At 34.9% G+C, this 8,828-nt stretch overlaps 1 long non-coding RNA gene across 4 annotated transcripts in view; it reads left to right on the top strand.

Annotated features, from left to right (window-relative positions):
• Positions 360–8,828, top strand: part of LOC107611848 — a 13,751-nt gene continuing 5,282 nt past the window's right edge. For 2 of the 4 annotated variants that reach the window (XR_002352665.1, XR_002352664.1), the window contains exons 1-2: positions 360–768; positions 887–1,065. This is a non-coding gene — a long non-coding RNA (uncharacterized LOC107611848). Of the gene's footprint in view, positions 769–886; positions 1,066–3,955; positions 4,169–8,742; positions 8,762–8,828 lie in introns of those variants that run through there. The other 2 variants (XR_002352663.1, XR_001613481.2) reach the window with 2 other exon arrangements.

The following is an 8,828-nucleotide window of genomic DNA, read 5'->3' as shown; positions in this document are numbered from 1 at the left end:
TTGTTAAGAGTTCTGAGCGAACATTGTGCCTATTTAATTTTAGATTTTGAAATTTGGTTTGCGTCAAGTTATTTTTATTAACTTTTGCATCACCTAATATATTTTCTTTTGTGTTTGTGATATAATTTTCTTAGTATCTTTAAAATATTCAAAAGGGGATGTGAATATGAATCTTATCTCCATCTTATATCAATTTTCGAGGGCGAAAATTTTTGTAAGTTGGATAGAATGTAACATCCCGCATTTTTGAAAATCTAAATATAAATAAATTGTGATTTTATCTTATTAAGTTTAAACTTTATAATTTTAGAAATTATTTTGTTAGAAATAATTAAATAGATTCGGAGATAGTTTTATGAGACACACAGAATGAGCGTCGCGAGAATCAAGGGAGGGAGGCACGGTTCGGTCCTATTGCCGTAGCGGGTTACGCCTGATCACCATCGCAGAAGCTCCATCGTCGCTGTTGCACATAAGAGGAGGAGATGACATCGTTGATTTTGATTCTGTCTAAGCCCGCATCGCTGCTAGAATTACGAAACGCAGAGGGAAAGGGCTAGCCATGAGAACCACTATCTCTGAACCCTTGTCACTCTGTAAATACCTTGTATCTACCTCTGATGTTCTTGGCTATGTTATGTTTGTTGGAGCTTGTCTCAATGGAGCCACTGGCGGGGTGTTGCTGCTGCCGGAACCACCGCGGGGTGTTGCTAGGAATTGCTGCTGCCCTGCTTCCGCTAAACTTAGGTTTAACATCCATTGGCCTGGGTTAGCCTTTTCCCCTTATTTCTGCTCCAATTACACGCTCTATTCTGCCGATTTCTTATTAAACTGCTTGTTCCTGTTTTAATTCAAATTTGGCTTGTGCTCTGTTTTAAATTTCCAGAGCCGCTTCTGCTTTCGATTCTATTGAATTTGAAATCTTCGTTTCGTTGCAACCATGATCACTGTTGTGGGAGCTAACGCCGCTGCTATCTTGATTGAAACTGTTGCATAGCTAGTATTGGTCCAGCCAGCTGCCTCGCTATAATCCCGCCTCCGGGTTCTTTTAATCGCGACATCGAGGTAGGGGGTTTAAAACGATTTCAATTTAAGAATGCCTACAAGGTTTAGTGAATAACTGCAAATAGATTTAATATCTGTGAGTAATTGATTGACTACTTGAATATTGAATTGTGGCTGAAATTGTGATTGGAATGGTTGAGATTGTTTTTTGGAATTGTTGATTAGTGATATTGATTGATTATGTGGATTGGGAATTGTTTGATGACTAATTGTTGAGAATTTCTGAATTTTAATGGGTTATGTTGGATTTGTTGCCGTTGAGCTGTTATTTGGTATATTGTAATGTTAGTGAACTTGGTTGGTGGTTGATTTGGAGTTAGTTTTGAGGGGTATTGAAGGGTTGGATTTTGAATACAAAATGGTTTGCTGAAAATTAGGTTCTCTTGAAATTAAACGGCAACTTTGAAAGTGAATCAGTGGCTCTATAGTGACTAAAATGATGAGAATTTAAATGTTAAGTAAATTATATTAAGTGTGATTGTTGAGATTTAATGTTGAAGGTTTCATATTAACTGGAACATTAGTTATGATTTTTCAAAGTTAAGTCGTGAATCTGATTTTCTGCACTACTTTAAATGAAATTAGAAACTTTGAAAAGCTATAACTAATTCTATGATTATCAGAATTGCGTAGAACCAAGTCCGGATTAAGCTTGGGAATATAGGGAGCTGAACTGGTGAATTTGAGACTTTTTCATTAAGTTTATGATTTATGGTAAATTTTTGAATTATGGATGTCAAATCTGGTTTTTCTGCAGAACGTTTAACACAACAGCAACTTGTTTCTTCTATTGGAAATTTTTCAGTTTAAATTTTGAAATGGAACAAATTTTAAATTAAACTCTGGTCCTAGTACTTTAATTTCATAAAAATTTAAAATTGTTAGAGTTGTGGTTTTAAAGATATGAATTTTTAAAGTAAGATGTATTATGCAGTAAAAGTCAGGTTTTGTTTTCTAAGTCAGTAACTTTGAGACTTTATAATTTTTAATTCTAGAATGATATTAAGATGAAACCAATTGGAGGTGAAAGTTGAGTATGTTTAGTATATATGATTCAAATTTCAGGGTTTTCCATGTTTTAATAAATGAGTTATGGGACTTGGAAGAGGTTGTGTTTAATGAATTGTAAAACAGATTTCTGCAGAAAATTAGCTAACTTCCAAGCTACGTAACTCCTTCATTAAAATTGGTATGACCCTGGAACCAATTGAGAAAGAAATTTGGGTAAGTTAAGTTTAACCACATTAATTTTGAAGGTGTTTGGATTTAATTTGTATTTTATATGAAATTTCAAATGTTGTATGCTGCTGCTGTCTTCTGGTTTTAAAACACTGCAGAACAGTCACGGTTTTGCTTATATTCTTGAAGCTAGAGTCAGCAAAAAATTATGATTTTTAATTTAATAGAAAGCTTAATCCGAGATGGTCGCATGGATATAAAGTTTGCGTGATTCCGAATTCATTTGATATTTTAAAAATAAAATGGAAATCAGGCTGTCAGGTTGTGTTGACAATTATTTTGGATATGGAATTTAAGAAATAGATTTTATATGCTATTATCAAATATTTTTGAGAATATATATACTGTTGTGGCAACTGCTGAAAGAGGCTGATGAAATGTTGAGAAAGAAGGAACCCGTAAGGGTGGCTAAGTCCTATTTTTAAAGGAGATTATGTCCAAATTTTTATAAAAGTAAAAGGACTTAATCAAAATGAATACTTGAGACTTGTTTAACAATAATAACTTTACTGATTCTTTTGAGAAAATATATTTGGTTTATAAAGTTGCTAGCAAGGACATGGGTTTTGTCCCGCTTGCATATTTACAATTACAAAAGAGTAAAGAGATAAAGGGAAAATGAGTAATATAGATACAGATGAAAGAGTATTCAGAGAAAAGTAAAGAGATACAGAGAACAGAACAACTAGAGTAGAGTAAAGAGATGCAGAAAAAAGAGAAACTAGAGTAGAGTAAAGATATATATATATATATATATTAGTTGCTTGATGCAACCTAGAGCTATATTTATATATATTAGTTGCTTAACGCAACCCAGAGCTTCTGTAGGAAACTAAGTTACCTACAGCCATTTTCTGCTTCCCCAGAGCAGAGCAGAGTATATATATATTTTCCTGCAGTAAGCAGAGGCTGTCTCAAATGAGCGGCTATTATTATATGCGCATTTATTTAGGAACGGAAAATCGTATTCGGAAAATCGGGATTACTCGTGACCGGATAAATGTCGGGATTGCGGGCAGCCAACTGACACATGAGCTCATGGCTTGTACTAGGACTAGACATTCATCATATGCATCTATGTGACATTGTTTGGGTGTGTATATTGTAATTGGTTTGCCTATGTGAATAATTCTGTTTAACTGCTAATTGCTATACTTGATGTAATTGCTCTTGATTGTGTTTGAATTTCTTTACTTGTGGTTGTATCTGATTGGCTGGGTTGTAGTGAATTGGGTGTTGATTGAATTGCTTGGGCCTAAGGCCGTGATTGGTTTGTGTTTGAGGTTTAGTAAAGTATGAAAGATTAAGCTGGTTCAGTATAGACTTAATGAACCTATGCTTGGAACAAATTAGTCATTCATACAGTCTAGGAAAACTTTTAAGACATATATAAAGTAAAATATGGGTTTAGGATTTTGGATAATTAATTGATGCTTCTAAGAAGGTTTTAGATTTTTGAAAGTTGAGCCATTGGTTTTCAAAAGAAGTGTATATAAGGCGAGCGATGAATATTGCGAATGAAAGTAGTTTTCTTTTCAATGTCTCTAAATGAAATTAACTATTTGCGCTATATTCTTTACTTTCACGGCATTCTCGACCTCTACTGAGAACATGTGATTTGGTTCTCACCCCAAATTTTCCACCCTTTCAGCGACAGGTTTGAAGACCCAATTTGAAGCTACGAGCGATCAGTAGGTTTTCTTTATGGTTTTAATTGCTTTCATAGAATCCCCTCGCTATTGTCCTTTGAGAATTCATTTTACTTAAAGGGGTAGGTTTAGTATATTGTATTTAAGTTTTATTTGGTCTCTTTTGTATAAGAATTATTATCAATAATATCTATGTGATTATTATTATTTGTGAATGTTTGAATTATGACTTTAATGAACAAAAAAAAATTTTCTGGAATTTTCTTAAAACTGAAACGCGAACTCGATACAAAGGCTCAGTAATTAAGTAGTTAATATTAGAAAAGGTCACGTAACATTCTTTCTAGTAGAAATACCCTGACTTAAGCAAGGTATTTTGCTGGAAGGGATGTTACAGTACGAAGGTGTGGGATTTGTGCACTAAGTTTTTGGCGCCGTTGTTGGGGATTGTTCAAGTTTGGACAAACTGATGGATTGTCTTGCTCCCTAGATCAGGTAATTTATTTTCTTTTCTTGATCATTTTTAATTGAGTCTTTTGATTTTGTTTGAGTCTTTTGTTTTTATTTTCTTCTTCTTCTTTTTCGAAAAATTTAAAAACTCTTTCAAAAATATTTTTCTTTTCTTTATTTAATCTTTGTTCTTAGTTTGAGTCCTTTGTGTTTGATCTTGGTTAAATTTTCATTCTCTTTGAGTCTTTCTTTCAAAAAATTTTCAAAAATAGTTTCTTTGGTTAAATCTTGTGTCAAGTTTCTAAGTTTGGTGTCTTCTTGTTGTTTTTCTTTTAATTTTCAAAAATTTATGTTTAGTTTTCTAAAAATGTTAAGTTTGGTGTCTTTTATATGTTCTTGTGTTCTCTAAATTTTTTGAGTCTTGTTCTTGGTATTCTTGTCAATTTTGAAAGTGTTCTTGTGTCTTCTTTTTGTTTTGATCTTAAATTTTTTAAGTTTGGTGTCCCTTTGTGTTTTCCTCCAAATTTTCGAAAATTAGGGGCATTAGATCTAAATATTTTAAGTTTTGTGTCTTTTACTTATTTTTCTCTTTCCTCATTAAATTCAAAAATAAAAAAAATTTCTATTTTTATTTTTATTAAATTTTCAAAAATTTTAAATTAAAAATTTAGATTTTAATTTAAAATTTTTATCTTATTTTATCTTAGCTTTAAATTTTCAAAAAAAAATTAAATCTTTTCAAAATAAAAAATCTTATCTTTTTCAAATTTCAAAAATTCAAATTTCAATTTTCAAAATTTAAAATTTTAAAATTTCAAAATTCAAACTTTAATTACCTTTGTGCAACACTTAGTGTTCCAACCCTCTCTTTCTGTGCAGAGCTTTGCAGAGCTCCCAAACATCAATTCTAAGTTTGGTGCTGGGCAGCCATCAACAAGCTCTAAGCACAAAGGTACTAAGAAGAAAGTACCTAAAGGCTGGAAGGACAAGAAATTCCCAACTGAAGGCCTCTCACCTGGCATGAGAGTTGTCTTCACCAAAAAGCCAATCTTACCACATACAGTGAGTCGTATCCTGTCTCTAGAGCATGTGAAGATCATTCATGAGAAGACAGAAAGAAAGTTCACTTCAAGGGGCGAAAATATGAGCCCATACTCACCTCCGTAAGGAGCTAACCGTCAAGCTAATGACGTTAAAGAAGTGCTTGTTGGGAGGCAACCCAACCTTAATTAATTATTTATGTCCTTTTATTTTGTTTTATTTTTCTTTTAGGGTCATGATCATATGCAGTAGTCAGAACAGAGACAGAATTTACAGCAGTAAAAATAGAACACTTTGGATGGAGTGTTATTAAAGTTGAACGCCAGCCAAGGAGCTTTGGCTGGGTGTCCAATGCCCCAAATGGGTAGCATTGCTAGCGTTGAACGCCAGCCAAGGAGCAGACCCTGGGCATTCAAACGCCAGTGTGGAGGGCAGAAAATCTGAATTTTCTAGCCTCTCAAGACCAATGGGTCCCACAGCATCTTCACCTATCCACCTACTTTCACACTTCTCCATACACACTTCCCTATAAACCCTAGCCCAATCACATCCATACCACTTTCCCAAAACCATCATAACTCACACCAACCCCCACCCATTTCAAAATCAAATTTCCCACCCAAAACCCAACCCATGGTTGAACCCTACCCATCCCCACTCCTATAAATACCCCTCTTCATAACCTCTCATACACTCATAAACCCCACTTGGCCGAGCCCTCTCTCTCCCTCTATCTTCCTCTATTTTCTTCTTGTTCTACTTCATTCTTCTCTTTTCTTTATTTTTTCTCGAGGACAAGCAAAGTTTTAAGTTTGGTGTTGGAAAAGCACAACTTTTTTTTCTTTTCATTACCACTCATGGCACACAAGGTTGGAAACTCCTCTAGAAAGAGGAAAGGAAAGGTAGTAGCCACCTCCTCTGAATCTTGGGAGATGGAGAGATTTATCACCGAAGCTCATCAAGACCACTTCTATGAAGTAGTGGCAGAAAAGAAAGTGATCCCTGAGGTCTATTTCAAGCTCAAGAAGAATGAGTATCCAAAAATTCAAAGACAGATCCGGAGAAGAGGTTGGGAAGTCCTAACCAATCCCATTCAGGATGTTGAAATTCTAATGGTGCAAGAGTTCTATGCTAATGCATGGGTTACTAAAAACCATGACACTAGTGTGAACCTAAATCCAAGGAATTGGATCACCATGGTCTGAGGAAGAATCTTACATTTCAGCCCAGAAAGTGTAAGATTAGCGTTCAACTTACCTCTGATGCAAGGAGACCCACATCTTTACACTAGGAGAGTCAACTTTGATCAAAGATTGGATCAAGTGCTCACAGACATCTGTGTGAAAGGAGCACAGTGGAAAAGGGATTTCCAAGGCAAGCCCATTCAGCTAAGAAGGGTTGACCTAAAGCCCATTGCTAGAGGATGGTTGGAATTCATCCAACGTTCCATCATCCCTACTAGCAATCGGTCAGAAGTGACCATTGACAGAGCCATCATGATTCATTGCATCATGATTGGAAGTGAGGTATCCTCAAGAATTGTATAAGATAGCTGAGAGGCCTTCTAGCAATGCAAGATTGGCATTCCCACACCTCATCTGTCATTTATGCAATTCTGCTGGAATTGTCATAGAGAGAGATATCTCCATTGGGGAGGACAAGCCCATCACTAAGAAGAGGATGGAGCAAACTAGAGAGCATGCACAAGTGCCTGTGCAACCGCCTCAGCATGAGATCCTTGAGATACCTCAAGGAATGTATTTTCCTCCTCAAAACTATTGGGATCAATGGCAGACTTCTCTTGGAGAACTAAGCACTAACATGGAGCAATTGAGGGTGGAGCATCAAGAGCATTCCACCACCCTTAATGAAATAAGAGAAGATCAAAGAGCCATAAGAGAAGAACAAATGGCTATGTGGGAAGAGCAACAAAGGCAAAGGAGTGATATTGAAGAGATCAAGTATCACATTGGATCCTCAAGGAGGAGCACTAGCCGCCACCATTAAAGGTGGATTCGTTCTCTTTACTTCCTTTCCTTTTATTATTTTTTCTATTTTCTATTATGTTTTATCTGTTCTCTTGTTCTTGTTGCATTATCATTTGCATTTATGCCTTAAAGATGTAAAATGTTCCATATATCTCTCACCTTGCTTAAAAGAAAATTTTATTTAAAAAGAATTGAGAGATGCATGAATTTCAAGTTTAAAATAAGAATAGTTTAATTATGTTGATGTGGTGACATTACTTTTATTTTCTGAATGTATGAATGAACAGTGCATATTTGAAGTTGAAATTTTAGAATGTTGGTTCTTAAAAGAATAAAGAAAACTGAAAAGTATTATTGGTAATCTGAAAAATCTAAATAAATTTATTCTTGAAGCAAGAAAAAGCAGCAAAAAGAAAAAAACAAAAAGCATGCATGCGAAGAAAAAAGTGGCAAAAAAATAAATAAATAGAAAAAAAGGAGAAAAAGCAAGTAGAAAAAGCCAATAGCTCTTTAAACCAAAAGGCGAGAGCAAAAAGTCAGTAACCCTTTAAACCAAAAGGCAAGGGTAAAAGGATCCAAGGCTTTGAGCATCAGTAGATAGGAGGGCCTAAAGGAATAAAATCCTACCCTAAGCAGCTCAACCAAGCTGTCCCTAACCATGTGCTTGTGATGTGAAGGTGTCAAGTGAAAAACTTGAGACTGAGCGGTTAAAGTCGTGATCCAAAGCAAAAAGAGTGTGCTTAAGAACTCTGGACACCTATATCTGGGGAATCTAGCAAAGCTGAGTCACAATCTGAAAAGGTTCACCCAGTTAAAGTGTTTGTGGCATTATTATATCCGGTGGTAATACTGGAAAATAAGGTGCTTAGGGTCACGGTCAAGACTTTGAAAGCTGTGTTCAAGAATAAAAAAGAACTTAACTAGAAGAGTCAAAAATATCATCTGGATTCTAAGTTCCTAAAGATACTAACCATTCTGAGTTTCAATGGATAGTGAGATGCCAAAACTATTCAGAAGCAAAAAGCTATTAAGTCCCGCTCATCTAATTGAAACTAAGCTTCATTGGAAACTTAGAGATTTATTGTATCTTAATTTAAATTTTTATCCTACTGTGTTTTTAGTTTCTTGGGGACAAGCAACAGTTTAAGTTTGGTGTTGTGATGAGCGGATATTTTATACGCTTTTTGGCATCATTTTCATACAGTTTTTAGTATGTTTTGTTTAGTTTTTATTATATTTTTATAGGTTTTAGTGTTAAAATCACATTTCTGGATTCTACTATGAGTTTGTGTATTTTTATGCAATTTTAGGTAATTTCTGGCTGAAATTGAGGAGTTGGAGCAAAAGTCTGATTTAGAGACAGAGAAAGCACTGCAGATGCTGTCCATGCTGTCCA

The sequence above is a fragment of the Arachis ipaensis genome, chromosome B08, assembly GCF_000816755.2.
Source record: "Arachis ipaensis cultivar K30076 chromosome B08, Araip1.1, whole genome shotgun sequence".
Lineage (NCBI taxonomy): Eukaryota > Viridiplantae > Streptophyta > Magnoliopsida > Fabales > Fabaceae > Arachis > Arachis ipaensis.
The sequence above is the reverse complement of the archived record's forward strand: the minus strand, read 5'-3'. Positions and strand labels throughout refer to the sequence as shown.